This window comes from Phocoena sinus, chromosome 2 (assembly GCF_008692025.1).
Source record: "Phocoena sinus isolate mPhoSin1 chromosome 2, mPhoSin1.pri, whole genome shotgun sequence".
Lineage (NCBI taxonomy): Eukaryota > Metazoa > Chordata > Mammalia > Artiodactyla > Phocoenidae > Phocoena > Phocoena sinus.
This window is the reverse complement of record NC_045764.1, coordinates 119304052-119321770: the sequence shown is the minus strand read 5'-3', so window position 1 is coordinate 119321770 and position 17719 is coordinate 119304052. Positions and strand designations below refer to the sequence as shown.

At 35.1% G+C, this 17719-nt stretch overlaps 1 pseudogene; it reads right to left on the bottom strand.

Moving 5' to 3' along the window:
* LOC116748616 overlaps positions 1 to 14891 on the bottom strand; it is a 55002-nt pseudogene extending 40111 nt beyond the window's left edge.
* Positions 14892 to 17719: the final 2828 nt, after the last annotated feature.

The following is a 17719-nucleotide window of genomic DNA, read 5'->3' as shown; positions in this document are numbered from 1 at the left end:
AAATAAACTCCCCAATTGCTTTAGAAAGCACAGAAAGAAGTCTGACACAATATCATGGGAGTTCAGGAAAGAAGCAGGAAAAGAGAATTTCCATCTAAAAATTAACTGCTGCTTATTTTCAGTACCACAATAAATAATCCACCAATAACCAATGGGCTTTGACAAGCAGGCCTTTTTTATTTCTACATATGCTTATTAATGCCAAAGAAACAGAAGACTCTCAGAGTATTAAACAAAAATAGCTAGCATTCACTGAGAACTTTTTCTGAGTCGGGAATTGTACTCTGTCTTTAAATACATTATTTAATCTCAAAGCAACCCTATAAGGTGGTTACTATAATAATTCCCACTTTATAAATAATATAAAAAAATACAGAAAAAGGTAGTAAGGCAGAATTTACAACTAGCACGTGTTGAAGCTGGAATTCAAATCCAGGCAATCTAATTCCAGCACAAACTTATAATTTATATTTTATATTATTTCTCATGTAGAGGAATTGATAATGTTTATCCCTTTAAGATATTTGTAGGAAAATATCTTATGATGAATTGCTATGTTACTTTGTTTAGTTCTCTCCAAAAGAAAAGTTAGAAGTTATAGGAATAAAAGAAGGAAAAAGAGGAGGAGGGGGAGGGGAAGTAAAAAGTAAGTGAGGGCTTGGGGAGGAGGGGACTAAGAATTAACAATAAAAATAGAGTGTGGGGCTTCCCTGGTGGCGCAGTGGTTGAGAGTCCGCCTGCCGATGCAGGGGACACGGGTTCGTGCCCTGGTCCGGGAAGATCCCACATGCCGCGGACCGGCTGGGCCCGTGAGCCATGGCCGCTGAGCCTGCGCGTCTGGAGCCTGTGCTCCACAATGGGAGAGGCCACAGCAGTGAGAGGCCCGCGTACCGCAAAATAAATAAATAAATAAACACACACACACACACACACACACACACACACACAAACAGAGTGTGGTATTTGTGGAAGAATAGGAAAATTGATCATGGAATCTAGAAGGAAATATGTATACGATCAATTGATTTTCAACGAAGTGGCAACAGAATTGTGAGTTTCAATGATAATTTATACAATGTCAGGTTTTTAAAAAAATGTTGCTCACAAAAAGAAACTGCTAAGAAAATAAAATGGCAACGTACATGTTAGAAACATTTTTTTAAATGTGACTTGCAAAAAAAAATGTTATGTATAACTGGCTCACAAAGTTGGTTTACTTAGTCCAGAAAATCCAGTTCAGTAACTTGGACTCTTCCTATTATTTGTGTTTTAAAAAGGGCATGAGGATATTTCCACTGAAATAATTAAAACCAGAGAAACTGAATTATAGACAAAATATATGGAAATATTAAGAAAAAAATTTGACATAATAATAGCTAATATTTTTGTTCTTAACGTCTGGCTTACCCTATATTAATTTTTTTCTGGATGATACTCTGAGGCTATTACTACTATTGAATTTATTTATTTATTTTTTTGAATTTATTTTAATAATAAGTAATGATAGGGACAGAGTAAAGGGACAAAGTAGGTAATTAAATAGTTAATCTTACTAAGGGATTGTAGGTAAAGAAAAAAGTATGGGAGACCCCTATAAGTTAATGATCACTCAAGAAAGCAGGTTTGCTTAACCACAAAACCAAGCAGGCATGCTTAGCAACAAAGTCATGCAACAGAAGCATGAGACTTGCCCCAAAACCATAAACAATGGTAGCATGAGAACCACATCCTGGTCAGTGAGCGCGGTAGGACATGCTCCTTTGTGCACACTAAAAACAAAAATACAAGGAAAGGGTGACATTATACTGTAACCTGAGATGATTTACCATTTGTAACATATGTCACTGTCTTTTTACCATTTCCATTGCACAGTGACAGTCCCAGCTTGACCATGTAGGGACAAGAAAACTTCCCCGCCTGACATGGAGGGGGAGCTGATGATGGAAGCTTGACGTCTCCTCAAGAATGAGGAAGAAAGTGGTTTTCTCCCCCTCCCCACTTTTCCTCTGATTATAAAACTGTAGCCCACTAAGTTCTCCGGGTGTGGCACCCTCTAGCCCACCCGCTTGTAAGCCTCACAAGCGTCCTATTCTAATAAGTCACTTCTTATCTATCACTTTGGCTCTCACCGAATTCTTTCTGTGCTGAGACATAAAGAACCAGAGCTCCTCAGAGCCCTCTGAAACACCATTTAGCAGTTTCATCAAGGCTTTGAGAAAAAATAGAAAATATGTTTTAAAAATGTATATCTTGGGCTTCCCTGGTGGCACAGTGGCTGGGAATCTGCCTGCCAATGCAGGGGACATGGGTTCCAGCCCTGGTCTGGGAAGATCCCACATGCTGCGGAGCGGCTAGGCCTGTGTGCCACAACTACTGAGCTCATGTGCCACAACTGCTGAAGCCTGCGCGCCTAGAGCTAGTGCTCCACAGCAGGAGAGGCCACGGCAATGAGAAGCCCGCTTGCTGCAATTAGAGAAAACCTGCATGCAACAACGAAGACCCAACGCAGCCAAAAATAAATAAATAAATTTATTTAAAAATGTATATCTTTATCAATGGAACCGAATGGAGAGCCTAGAAACAGGCCTATGCACTTATGGTCAATTAATCCAGGACAAAGGAGGCAAGAATATACATAATGAGGAAAAGACAGCTTCTTCTAAAGTGGTGCTAGGAAAATTGGACAGCTACATGTAAAATAATGAAATTACACCATTTTCTCACACCATATAAAAAAATAAACTCAAAATAGATTAGAGACCTAAATGTAAGACTGGAAACCAAAAAACTCTTAGAAGAAAACATAGGCAGAACACTCTTTAACATAAATCATAGCAATATTCTTTTGGCTCTGTCTACTAGGCAAAGGAAATGGAAGCAAAAGTAAACAAATGGGACCCTATTAAACTTAAAAGCTTTTGCACAGCAAAGAAACCTTCTTCAAAAAGACAACCTACAGAATGGGAGAAAAATTTTGCAAATTATACGGCTGATAAGGGATTAATATCCAAAATATATTAATAGTTCATACAACCCAATATCAAAAAAAAAACCTAAATGAAAAATGGATGGAAGACCTGAATAGACATTTTTCTAAAGAAGACATACAGATGGCTAACAGACTCACAAAAAGATGCTCAACATCACTAATCATCAGAGAAATGCGAATAAAAACCACAATGGGATATCACCTCACACCTGTCAGAATGGCTATCATCAAAAAGACCACAAATAACAAATGTTGGCGAGGATGTGGAGAAAAGGTACCCCTTGTTCGCTGTTGGTGGGACTGTAAATATGTTTAGCTGCTGTGAAAAACAGTATGGAGATTCCTCAAAAACCTAGAAATAAAACTACCATATTACCCAGCAATTCCACAGCTGGGTGTATATCTTAAGAAAATGAGGGCTTTCCTGGTGGCACAGTGGCTGAGAGTCCGCCTGCTGATGCAGGGGACACGGGTTCGTTCTGCAGTCCGGGAAGATCCCACATGCTGCGGAGCGGCTAGGCCCGTGAGCCATGGCCACTGAGCCTGCGCGTCCGGAGCCTGTGCTCCGCAACGGGAGAGGCCACAACAGTGAGAGGCCCGCGTACCGCAAAAAAAAAAAAAAAGAAAAAGAAAATGAAATAACTAATTTAAAAAGATACACGCACCCCAATGTTCAAAGAAATATGATTTACACTATTGTGTATTCCAAGATATGGAAGCAACCTAAGTATCCATCAACACATGAATAAATAAAGAAGATGTGGGGTGTGTGTGTGTGTGTGTATGTGTGTACATATGTATACACTCAGACATAAAGAAGAATGAAATTTTGTCATTTTCAACAACATGGATGTATCTTGTTATTCTTGGTGAAATTAGTTAAGACAGAGAAAGACAAATACTCTATTATATCACTTATATGTGGAATCTAAAAATTAAAACAAATGAATACATATAACAAAACAGATACAGACTCACAGATACAGAGAACAGACTAGTGGTCACCACTGGGGAGAGGGAAATGGGGAGGGCCAAGATAGGAATAGGGGATTAAGAGGTACAAACTGCTATATATAAAATAAATAACCTACAAGGATATACTATACAGCACAGAGAATATAGACAATGTTTTATAATAACTTTAAATAGAGTATAATCTACAAAATTTTCAAATCATTATGTTGTACACCTGAAACTAATAAAATATTGTAAATCAACTACCCTTTGATAAAAAAAAAGTCTGAAAATCAAACTTGGGCTTTTTCTTCCTCCTTCAGTTGGCCATATGGAACCTCCCCACTGGACAGGAACAAACAGTAAGGGGAACTGGTACAACTTCGGTGGGTGACATGGGGGTCTGATCTACTCATCTGCTCTTGCATTTTACACATGCCTTTTGGTCATGATCAGGCTCAATCCTGGGTATACCAGTTTCATCTTGTGATGGACTACTGCTAGATATGTCCATTTTTATGACTTGGTGAGACCAACAGAACCCATATCAGAAGTTTTAGGTGTATGGCCACTTGGTGTTCCATGATCAAATGTTCTCTTTCTGCCAAGGCCTTGACATGCCAAGAGTTTTAAAAGGACATACAAGTATCTACTGAAGATAGTATAAACTTACTCCACAATCTCAGATCTTACATATTTTTCCTCCCATTGGGGCTTGCCATAAATAGATTACTGTATCTTTCCCTAAGACTAAAACCTCCAATAGCATAGGATGTACCAGATTGTAGGGTGATATGGAACATCCTATATATCTTCCTGCTTCCTGGTAGAGGATGGATGCACAATTTAGTTTTACATAGTTTATAAAACTGCAAATTGAAAAGGTTCAAAAATATTTATGAAAATAATGAATAATTAGGAAAATATAAGCTGAATATGACCTCAAGTTTATTTTCTCTGACATTTACAGAAAGGATACTATGTGAGATAATGGCACTTTTGCATAATGCTGGTTTGGGAACATGTAGAAATTCTGGTCAAGTGATATTGTTTCAATAATTTGTTCACCTTTGCATCCAAATGAACAGAAAGTATTTTTTAAATCATTAAATATATTTATGCAAAGATGGAAAGTAATACAGGAATAATAGCATAATTACTAGTTTCCAACATCAGATATCTCTGGTGAATAACTGGCATACAATGGATTACAACCAACTTAAAATGTCTTTAATAAGTTACTGAAAAAACTATAACCCTCTTAGTCAATTATAATTAATTATGTTTATTTATGTTTGATGTATTTATTAAAATGTATTTTCTTATTTTTGAAGTATAATGTAATAGATAGAATTTATGAGTTATATAAATTAAGGATAAATGTACCTACCACTCATCTCTTCTTTTATTTTTAATTTATTTATTTTTGGCTGCTTTGGGTCCTTGCTGCATGCGGGTTTTCTCTAGTTGCAGGGAGTGAGGGCTACTCTTCATTGCAGTGCTTGGTGCTTCTCATTGTGGTGGCTTCTCTTGTTGTGCAGCATGGGCTCTATAATATATATTATAATAATATATATAATATCTATAATATATAGTATATTATGTACAGTATATATTCACAATTATATATAACATTATATATAATACATAGTGTACAATATATATATATACACACTCTATTACATATATATGTTATACATATAATATAAATGATATATGTCGATTCATTTATATAACATAATATGAATAATTATATGTGAAAAATAACTGTCAGTAAATGTGTATATACATATATATATTATATTCTATCATATATTAAGACATGCATTTACACAGTAAGTGGCAAATAATTTCCTCTTCAATGATATGCATGCTCACTGAATTGTCATTTTATTTTTGTTGTTGTTGCTTTTGATTACAGGAATTTTTTCTATATTTAGCATGCCAACATATTTCAGTTACAAGTATTGAAAATATATCTCCAGACCTCTGATGTGTTTCTTTTATGATGAACAGATGTTCTTATTTTTTAAGATACCTTAATTTTATCATAAACCTAAAGCATACTAAAACAAAAACAAATGTATATTGAAATGTATCTAGTAAAAATTGAAAAGGATATTTTTCATTTGTCATCTCATCACTTTCAGAGATAATTACTATTGATCTTTTGGTATATGTTTTCCTAAATTTTTATAATTAAAGTCATGTCTTTTATGGATATTGCATCTTCTTACATATAACTGATAGTATTACCCATATATTTTAAACTTACTCTACACATCCCAAATTACATATGTAGGAAATAGTTATTTAATACAATTCACACATTTCGACCTGTTATCTCTCTTTCTGTGCCTAGGATAATGTTGTTATCTGTTCATATTTATCATTTTTGGTTAAGATTAATCCATGTTTACACTGGTAAGATCATAATAACAATCATATGTTTTGCTGTTTAATATTCCTGGCAAGCCTATGTGAGAGCAATGGTTTGCTGCAAGGTAACAGGGGGCTGTGTGTTGTTTTTTGCCTTAGTCGAGTGCATAGGCAGAAGAGGATGGAAGAATAAATGTCCTGAGAGGAGTAGCTGGCAGTAAACCAGCAGCCAATGTCCTCCTTCTGCCTGGTGAGTATCTGTGCAGCCCATCACTAGGGTGGATTGGTGGCTAGATTAGGCTAGAAAGTGAGCTCCTCTCAGATTATATCTATGAAAGTATTTTCAAGAAAACCCAAGTAGAAGCACGAAAGTGAATTTTGCATCATGGACAGACAAGAGTCGTGGACAATTCAGAGGAGGTACCACTTTAACTCTAAAAAAGCATTTAAAGATTTCAATAAGTGATGAAAAGGTGTGGTAGGATTATATTAACATGACCACTTAGTATTTAATGCAAGACTTCTTTTGGAAGAAAACTATACATGGAGCTTTTTTTATGAATTAGATAGCTGTGAAACCATGGGTTATAAAGCCCCACAGATGAAGAGTTGTGTCTCAGTACAGAATGAGACTGAAAAAAAGAGCTAAAATCAGATAGAGTCAGATTTAGCAGCATCAACACTTAATCAAATACAAATATAGAAAAAGATGAAAAATCCTTCAGCTCTGATAGGCCAATAAGGGGCTTCTTTTTTCTGATATTGAGTTACTTACTAAATGTTTCTATTGATAAGTTTGACCCAATAAGTCTAGCTTAGTCATTTTACAAAATCTTGGCATAGAGTAATATCATACTGGAGATGCAGATTCAATAAGAAAAAAACCCCCACATAATCAAAAGTGATTTAACACTTATATATTCTAAAAATGATTTGCCATTGAATAATGATAATAACGACAGTTGGGGTGTATTGGGGATACATCAAGGGACATATAAGTATTATATATTTAATATAAAAGTTAAATTGTTAAATTTAAATACAATTTTAATACCTTAGCAAAAAAGAGATACGTGCAAAATGATTAATTGGGATTTATTTATTTAGAATTTTATTTCTGAACATAATAATTTCCTCATTCCCTTTTACTATTGTGAATTTATATGTTGATTAAAGTTGTTAACAGCTTAATTATCCAAAAGTAAGTTTAGATTTCTTTCACCTAGTAGCCAACATATTGTAGGACTAACACATAATGTACACACACCATCTTAAAGTTTTAAAAATAAGGAGATGCATAGTAACTCTTGTCATGCTTTTATTTCTCATTGAGACTAATATATTGCAGCTAAATTTACAGGTGTTTTCTTATAAGTTTCTAGGTCATGTAGTATGATTTTTCTATTAAGCAATATTACAAAATATCAGGCAACTCTCCTTATTATAAACTTTGCCTTAAAGCAGAAAAAAGACTGCAGTTTGGTTTTTTTTTGCGGTACGCGGGCCTCTAACTGTTGTGGCTTCTCCCGTTGCGGAGCACAGGCTCCGGACGCGCAGGCTCAGTGGCCATGGCTCACGGGCCTAGCCGCTCCGCAGCATGTGGGATCTTCCCGGACCGCGGAACGAACCCGTGTCCCCTGCATCAGCAGGCGAACTCTCAGCCACTGCGCCACCAGGAAAGCCCTCATTTTCTTAAGATATACACCCAGCTGTGGAATTGCTGGGTAATATGGTAGTTTTATTTCTAGGTTTTTGAGGAATCTCCATACTGTTTTTCACAGCAGCTAAACATATTTACAGTCCCACCAACAGCGAACAAGGGGTACCTTTTCTCCACATCCTCGCCAACATTTGTTATTTGTGGTCTTTTTGATGATAGCCATTCTGACAGGTGTGAGGTGATATCCCATTGTGGTTTTTATTCGCATTTCTCTGATGATTAGTGATGTTGAGCATCTTTTTGTGAGTCTGTTAGCCATCTGTATGTCTTCTTTAGAAAAATGTCTATTCAGGTCTTCCATCCATTTTTCATTTAGGTTTTTTTTTTGATATTGGGTTGTATGAACTATTAATATATTTTGGATATTAATCCCTTATCAGCCGTATAATTTGCAAAATTTTTCTCCCATTCTGTAGGTTGTCTTTTTGAAGAAGGTTTCTTTGCTGTGCAAAAGCTTTTAAGTTTAATAAGGTCCCATTTGTTTACTTTTGCTTCCATTTCCCTTCCCTAGTAGACAGATCCAAAAGAATATTGCTATGATTTATGTTAAAGAGCGCCCAAGACTGCAGCTTTAACTTAATTTACCATATACTATTTAGGAACATTTCAAATTGTTAAAAAATATCTTGTAATGATACAACCAGACTTTTGTTAATAATATCAACACATAGTATTAACAGTAAGCCTTAATGGTTCAATAATTAATTCCATCCCGGGATGGTTACAGGACATTACCATAAATGTGTATTTGCAAAATACATTGTCAAATGAATACTCCTCACAACACACACCTGTTCAAACAGGCTTTTAATATGGTGACAACTCTCACTATTTATGACACTGTAAGGTTTATAAACCAATCATCCTTACCAGTGTCTTACCTTGTTTTAATTTGTTTAATTGTGGTTGTTTCTTTGTTGTAGCTTAATTTTACAGTTAGTGTGTAATTCCTTATAGTTTTCCCTCTTCCCTAAAGAAATGAAGAAAATAAATGACCAACTCTTAAGCATAATCTATTTTACATTTGGATCTTTTTTGTTAAAAAGGTATTAAATTGTCCTAATTTACTGTTTTCAAGCTGATTTATCTCCTGTTTCCATACCCTTATGTATTTTTCTTTATATAAAATTAATATATCCTAAATAAGAACATATAATCAAACATAGCATATTAATAATACATTTACATAATTGAAATGTATCTCTTAAATAATAAATTAAGGTAATTCACCTAAAAATCATTTAATATTATAATTTTAAAACAATGATTAGTTTGATCACTATATCCCAAATGAGAGGGTAAGCCCCAAAGTGCCACTAAGATGCCTTTATTATTTTATAAGAAAAGAGAAGCCTCTCTGATGAAGTTTGTCTCTGTGTGCCTACAGGACTAGGAGTTACTCAATAAATGAACCATTTTCATGGAATTTCCTTTCACAGCCTTTCATTTTTTTAAACTTATATGTATTGATTTCTTATCTTTATTTTTACAGTGTAACTACTTTGAATATTATTCTTCAAAGTAGTAAGCAGAGATAGTAAGCACCAATACAAAGACAAAAGTCACAATTCGGAATTATCCTTATCTCCCTCAATTGAACTAAAAGCTTCCTTCTCTTCTTTCTGTAGTTACATCAGATATAGTTTTCTAAAACTAAAAAAATAGAGTAGTATAGAACATATGGTTTAGAGACATTAATGGTGTAAATTGGGCCAAGTGTTTAATATCTAGGAATCTAAATATTTTTAACTCTATAACAGGGATATAATATTATTTGAAAGAATATTGTGAGTCTGCAATGAAATAATTATAATTCACAATAGACTATTTTGTGAACTATGAGTTTCCATAAATATATTTAATGTGTTCACTTCTAAAATCAGAAGATAAATTATATGCTCTCTCTTTTGGCCCTAAATGTATCCTATTTTGTTCCTATTAGAATTATTGCAATCACTTATTTTGAAAATTTTAATATTCATCTCCTCCTGCTGATAATCTACTCATCTTTGAGCAGATGTGTGCTCACCTTTCAGGAACCTTTATGCTACCACCTTATTTTTGGAACCACCCATACCAGAAAGCCAAATATCAATACTCTCAAATTACTTTCAGTTCCCCTTGTCAAGTTCTCATTCTCTTGGAGCTCTTCTCTCAGCTAACCTGGTGCTCTTCATCATATCTTATGATATGAATATTAGATCTAAATATAATATGTTTCTATATCCACAAATACTGACAGTTTTCAAATATTACTGCTAAAGATGAAAATATTTTAAATATAAGGGGTTAACATCTAATAGTAGACCTCTGTCAGTTCACGTAGGGCCAAATATTGATAGGGTAATCTACTCAGATACTCTTAAAATTATAAACACATGAGTGAATATCTATTCTGAATAATTATGATGTATCATATCTGTCACCCATGCGTTTAGTCCAAGAGATCCTTGGGGCAATAGGCTTAGTGGACCAATGTCCTAAATTGTCAATTATTTTGATAGAACTCATTCTAGTTTTGAGCCTCAGAACTTGACCATAATTCAACTTATAAGATATTATTATACACAATTAATCCTTATCTCTCAGTGGTACTCACTGTTAGCATCTGAAAGCATGTAATTTCTTATAACATCATATAAAGCTCAGAAAATAAATCTAGTAGCATAGAGTGGCTCATCAAAAATTATAGGGCTTCCCTGGTGGCGCAGTGGTTGAGAGTCCGCCTGCCGATGCAGGGGACACGGGTTTGTGCCCTGGTCCGGGAAGATCCCACATGCCGCAGAGCGGCTGGGCCCGTGAGCCATGGCCACTGAGCCTGCGCGTCTGGAGCCTGTGCTCCGCAACGGGAGAGGCCACAACAGTGAGAGGCCCGCGTACCGAAAAAAACAAAAACAAAAACAAAAATTATAAATAGTGGGAGATTTCTTTTGGTACCTTTCAGTTTCACTTCTTAACACCTCTGTGTCTTAATGATCATCTTATTTTGACTTTCTGCATAATTTACTTAACTCATATTTTTAGCATTAACTGTATGTCTGGAAACATTAAGTTTGCTGATACTGCAAGGGAAACAAGACAGACAAGATCCATGCTCCAGTGAAGACTGCAATTTATTGTAAGAGAAACATATAGTAAATATATAATCAAATAAGTGATGAAGGTAATTTCAGTTAGGAATAAGTTATAAGAAGAAAATAAAAGATGGTAATGAAGTGTCTGAGGAGGCATATTAATTTGTAGGAAATCCTCTCTGTAGGAATTCAACTCAGGAAATAATATTTTAATTGAGGCATTCACCACAGAAAGATCTATGGAGCAAAAGGTCCTAATTAGAAATACACATAGTATATTGAAGAAACATAAAGTCTGGTATAGTTGGACCATAGTGAGCAAGATGGACAGTGGCTTGAGGGTGAAAAATGAGGCAGGCATTATGACTTGTAGTGCCTGGGAGCTGGCAGTTTGGACTTAATCCAAATTCTACATCAACCCACGGAGGATTTTAGATAATATATAAAAAACTATGATTGGCATTTTTAAAAGTAGATGAGCTATGCACCAAAGGGAAATATCCAAATGGTACCGTTACAAATCATTAAATGATTTCATTTTGTGAGTTGATAATTTTATATAATCACTTTGTCATCTATAATTCACAATGAATAGGTTATGTCATTTGAAAGTATAAGAAAAGAGAACACACTTTGCTCAAGATTCAAATGAGACATGAGGGTGTGAGTGAATAGAGAAATGATAAGAAAGAAAAACATTCTTACTGCTGATGTGGAGAAAGTTTTAGTGGTCTGGATAGAAGATCAAAGCAACCATAACATTCCCTTAAGCCAAAGCCTAATCCAGAGCAAAACCCTAATTCTCTTTCAATTTTATGAAGGCTGAAAGAGGTAAGGAAGCTGCAGATGATGAAAAGTGTGAAGATAGCAGATGTTGGTTCATAAAGTTTATGGAAAGAAGCATCTCCATAACATAGAAATGCATGGTGAAGCAGCAACTGCTGATATGGAAGCTGCAGCAAGTTGTCCAGAACATCTAGCTAAGATCATTAATGAGGGTGGTTAAACTAAACAACAGATTTTTCAACGTAGAAAAAAAACTTTCTCTTTGAAGAAGATGCTATGGAGGACATTCATAGAAGACATCGTTCTTGTTCTGGAAAATGAAAGCCATGATTTACAGGACAGAACACCTCTGCTCTTTCCCTTACCCCCAAATACTCCAATTTTACCCAGCTCTAAGCCCATTTACAGAAAAGCAAAGAAAAATTACCCTCCTAATTTTGTTCTCCTTGCCAATGCCATGATTCCATAGATCCTGACATCATTTTGTTGCCATTTCCTTAGCGACAAGGGCAATTTACTTAAAAGTGTCCTAGTTTGATGCACCTTGCTAGAGTGAGTGGGTTGTTCCCTCTTTGCCAGAAGGATCATATTGATTCTTAAAAATTGCACTAAAGTTAACTTTTATTCTTATTCAGTTGAGTTGTTTTCTTTATGAAGACTCTGAATTATTTGTTCAAAATAAAAATCCAATTGTCAGAACATGTTAGGAGCATTGAGTCTGGGGGAAAAATGAAACATGATGTTTTCATCATATCTCATTGATTTCTTCCCTCTGGTTAGATGATCACTTCAGTGTAAGTTTTCACATTATTTTTATAAAAGCTTTTTTCTGAGATAGCATATTGGGATTCTTTACAAAAATAATGAAAGCCTAAGTTGTGATTATGCTTAATCTTGCTGTTCTATAAGATGCATGACTTAATAACACATAAAAATTGCAGATTTTAGAGCAGTACAATTGTAGGAAATAATATACTTTCAGGAAGCAAAGGCTGCATATCAGTCCAACATGCTGTGTAGGAAAAAATATTTTTTTCAGTTTTGGAGAAGAGCCATTTTGTATGAAGAAAAGTGAAAATAAGAGAAATCCTCTGTGAAATTTACTCATAGGGTGACATTCAACAAATGTAGTTCAATAAAATCTGCTTAAATTAAAAGTCTGATTTATTTACACTAAAATTTTCATAAAGTCTCATTTTTGCATTTTTTGTATAGGTAATAATCTTCAATAGATTTTCTGCTTTTCAAAAAGCAATAACTGTATTTGACCATAATAAAATGAGTTTATTTTATATGGGAAACCTAAAACACTTTACAGATACTAAAAATTTCAATTAGTTTTATTGTCACAAGCTAAGTAGGGATTACCCTTCACCCTCAATTTCCAAAATTTTGTGGACTATTTTTTAATGTTATTGTCCTAATTAAGTCTGATTGTACTTAACACAAATTTAAAATAATTGGGCATCCCCAGTTATGTTGATTTTTATTGTGATTTTTCCTCCTTTCTATCTTCAAAAACTTTCAGGATATTTTTCAACTCACTATTTTATAAGCAGAGATATATAGTATAAGCTGATTCCCTTGACTAATTTTCTCATTTTTCATTAAAAATATCTTCAAAGCTCATCTTGATAAGAAATGCACCTTGAGTTTAGGCCTCATTCATACACTCACAAAATATGATACAATTAATATTTTAATCTAATTTAGAATCAACTACTGGATCAATTATCTCCTTCTGCAAAACAAACTGCTCAAAAGTTAGTAGCTTAAATCAACCATTTTATTGCTCATGATTCTGTGGGTCAGGAGCGAAGCAGGCTTCCTCTGGGTTGCCTCATCTCTCCTTGTGATGTTAGCTAGGGCAGCTTAACTGGGACTAGGAATCCAAGATGGCCTTCCTCACATGCATGGTGGTTGGTAAGAGGTGACAAAAAGTCTGGACACTGACTAGTCCTCTATTTCTTTGTAATCTCACATCTTCTAAGACATGTCCATGTGTCTTCTGTCTCCAGTAGGTGTGTGGTGGGGAGTGGGGTGTGAGACTTTTTCCCCTGGTGGCTCGGGGTTCCCAGGGGACACAGACATTCTTTAACTTAAAGCTTAAAGCAAGTCACAAGACGAGCAAAGCAAGTCAGGGGAGAAGGTAACAGAATCATCTCTCTATAGTGGATCTAGAGAAGGAAGGAATTATTGGTGGCTGTCTTTGTAGACAATCTATCACAACCACTATCTCCTATACTCTATTCCACACAAACTGTTCATTATTCCCTGTCCCTTTGCTTTTGTTCCACACTAACTCTATCTGTTAAAATCTTACTTGTCTCTTGAGGGCTGTTTCAAATACTCTCTCAAACATTAAATTTTATATGATGGCTCTCATAAGTATCTTAGGAATGATGGCTTCCCCATGTATCTTAGATTTTATTCTCACATTGAAAAGAGTAAAATTAAATATCTTATTTATTTGTTAATTATCTTTGCATTTTATGTAATCCTCTTGGCAACTCTGAAAACAAACTAAAACCCTAAATCCAGTGGTCACTAAGTCATTATCTCACCTGAGTTAGTCATTATCTCACCTGAGTTAGCGGCATCATTTGACATAGTGTATTACCCCGTTTCTTGAAACCTTTCTTCACTTGGCTTCAGAGTTGACACACTCTGGTTTTCTTGCTACCTCATTGGTCTCCTGCTTTTCACTGTCTTTTGCTCAATTTATCCAAATTATTGAAACATCCCAGAGGTCAGTGCTATGACCTCTTCTCTTCCCTATTTATAATTTCCTTGCTTTCATCTATACCCATGGCCTCACTGCCATCTATAATCAGGAATTCAAAGTTATATTTCTTTAATTCTAGAAGCATACCTCCAACTGACTAGTTAACATCTCTATTTGTATGTCAAATGAACACCCAACATTTCCAAAATCAATGTCTTTATTTCTGAACTCCACTTCTATCTGCTGCTCTGCTGGCTTCGTCATGTAAGTAAACTGTACCAGTTGCTTGAACCAAAAATCTTATAATCATCCTTAAATCCTTTCTTTTTGTCACATCTCAACCATCATCAAGAATTATCCTTTGGCTTTAATCCCAAAATATATCCTGGATCATGTATCACCACATTCATTGCTAATCACCTTGTCACCATCATCTCTCAATGCGAGCACTACAGAAGCCTCCAAACTCCCCTTCCTGCTTCCACTCTTGGTTCCTCTATATCTTATTCTTCACAATCAGTTGGAATAATCAAGTCATTATTTTTCTTCTCAGCACAACAACCCCCCCCAAATATTTCATTACACTGAGAATATTACCCAAATTTTTAACCACAACATACGTGTGGTTCTTACCACAACACTGTTCCCATGAGGTTTCAGTTCTAACTCTTACAAATTCTCATTTGCTGTGTCCAGCCACACTGGCTGCTCTGCTTTTTCTAAATAATGCTGAGCATATTCTTGACCCCAGGCTTCAGAACCTGCTAAGTACTCTTTCTGGAATGCTTTTTTAGATTTTCATTAGAGGTCGCTCCATCACCACCTTCAGGTGTTGGCTCAAATCACATCACAGAAAGGTTTTTCCTGAACATCCTACCTCAAATCGCAAACCATTCCGGTAACTCTTTTTCACATTATCTAGTTTTATTTTCTGTGCAACATTTATAACAAATCATTTTATATGTGCTAAATTTTCAGGGAGATATATAACCTCAAAACCCTGAATTCAGGGGAGAGTTCTGGCTTGAGAGATGAATTTTAATTTAGTGATTAGCTACTTCCTAATTTTTCACTCTTAAAAATTCATTTTAAAGTTAAACCATTCTATTGAAAGTGTATATAACAAAAGTCTTAACCCCAGCCTTCCTCTCCCTATATATAATTTATAATTTTTAATATTTTTATAATTTAAAATTTTAATTTATATTTTTATATAAGTATTTTTTTAATTTAGCGATTATGAAACTTAAAAATCACTGAAATAGTTGTCAGAATACTAATGCAACATCATTTACTGGAGATGCCTCATAGGACAAAATATCAAGACTTCTCTAAATGTCAGTTTGTTGACATTTGAAGTGGGGATAAAAAAGCAACTGTTCTGCATTGTTTTGTTTTGTGTTTTTAAACAGGGTTGTTGTGAAGACTGAGGTAATGTTTTGAGCACAGTGCACATGTTATTATTATCACATATGACTACAACTCTATTTTATTCACTGCATTTGGCTGTTGTCTTCACAGTTCTGGGGTTCCTTCTTATGGGTGTAATAAAAATAATAGAGTTTGTGAGGATACTTAGGGTAAAAAAGCAAGTCTCTTTCTCTCAATTTAGTTCACTTTTAAAAAATATTCTTCATTTATGTCTCTTGGGAGGAATAATAAAACTCAATTTCAAAAAAAGCAAAGGAAGATCTGTTTAAAGGAACACAACTGTAAAGCAACTATACTCCAATAAAAAACAAAACGAAAACGAAAACGAAACAAAAAACCCCGAAAATGATAACTATAGTCCTACGATAGACATATGAATAAAATTCAAATTTCTAAACAGACTGCTATCTTTGCTGGTCCTTGGAAACTTGGAAGCATCTGCAAATCTTGCCCATTTTTTTTATTGCTTCTAAAGTAGATGGAGCAAGGCCCAGTGACCACATAAGGCACAAAAGCCAGGACCACAGAGGAAGAGAGGATCCCAGGCTCAGAACCCCTGCATCAGGACCCTGCTACGTTTATATGCAAAGCCGCCAGTGTCTGCAATCACGTACCGAGGAATGATTTGATTAAATGGCAGGGCAGAGTTTGTGGACACGAGGGAAGCTTTCATGTAAAATTTACATTGGGCTTCTCTGGTGGCGCAGTGGTTGAGAGTCCGCCTGCTAATGCAGAGGACACGGGTTCGTGCCCTGGTCCGGGAAGATCCCACGTGCCGCGGAGCGGCTGGGCCCGTGAGCCATAGGCCGCTGAGCCTGCGCGTCTGGAGCCTGTGCTCCGCAACCGGAGAGGCCACAACAGTGAGAGGCCCGCGTACCGAAAAAAAAAAAAAAAAAAAAGCAGCAATTGCCCATATAAGAAACACCTTTACATGATTCATTTCCTTGTCAAAACAAATATCAACCTTTAAGTTTTTGTATTATTACATTGTCTTATGCTAAAAAAGTACATAAACATTAAGAAATGTAATCTGTTTATGAAAAAAATCATTCATAGGAGAAGACTGAACAAATGACGAGTTTCTTAAGCCAAATCAAGTACATATTAGCTTGAAAAACATGCAATTACACAAATAATTGTAAAATCAAGTAGCAAATACAAAAACTGTAGTTTGATCTATACTTTGGCCTCTCTCGGGAGAGTCACTTACTTCATCTTATAATTGAAGAATAAAAAGATATATTTACTTTAAAAAAAATAAAGGAACACAACTGTAATTTCCACACTTCAATGCTCATTGAACCAATTAATATCTTAACTGTTAAAATTTTACCTTATGAAAATGTCATAAAGCAGATTAACATGTTTTGAATATCAGTAAACAAATTGGTAGAATAATAAATTTAAAACCCCTACTCCTGCTTTCCCACATCAGTCTCCTCTAGAGACACTTTTTCTACTTAGGTTAAAATACAGTCAGAGCAAGCAGTAATCCTCACTTAGCATCTGACTCATTCATGTGGCTTGTTATTTAAACTTGAAATACATTTCCATAGACATAATAGCAACAGAACTATAAATGGACAAAACCATTTCGAATGTTCCAAAACTCTTTTGAGATTTGGACCTTTCACTTTCCATGGAAAGGAAATAAAATGGTT